Source organism: Clinocottus analis, unplaced genomic scaffold (assembly GCF_023055335.1).
Source record: "Clinocottus analis isolate CAN_PGR_092001 unplaced genomic scaffold, fCliAna1.0.p SCAF_1, whole genome shotgun sequence".
Lineage (NCBI taxonomy): Eukaryota > Metazoa > Chordata > Actinopteri > Perciformes > Cottidae > Clinocottus > Clinocottus analis.
In genome coordinates, this window is record NW_027175820.1 from 17958970 (window position 1) to 17959455 (window position 486).

Sequence of the window (486 nt, forward strand, 5' to 3'; positions counted from 1 at the left end):
GACAATGGACGTTTGGGTACCAAAATAAGCACGAACAAGAGAGGGGCTATTCTCTGAACGCTGATTGGTCAGTGGAATTCGGTGAGCGTTCACGTGCACACATGAGGGTTCGTTTTTTTCACGTCGTGAACATTTTGTTCTGGCTTGCTTGGCTTACACGACGGCAAAGATCGTGTGTGTTCAAGGTGATGCTGGTATATGTTGTAGTTCAAAGTCTTGACTGGCCTAAAGAAATTCCTGGCAAAGGCATTTTATATTCACTTTTGAGTCTTTCTGATTGATACCTGAAATGCAGTAATCATTTTTCTCATTCTTTTTTTATTATTATAAATAATAATAATAATAATAATAATAACATCAATTCTAATATCAAGCCAACTTATAATAATCAAATAATCATCGGGTAATCTTAAACACAAAAAATGCTATGTCTTGTAAGTCACAATATACACATTTGAAACTATGGCAGTATAATATTGACATTCA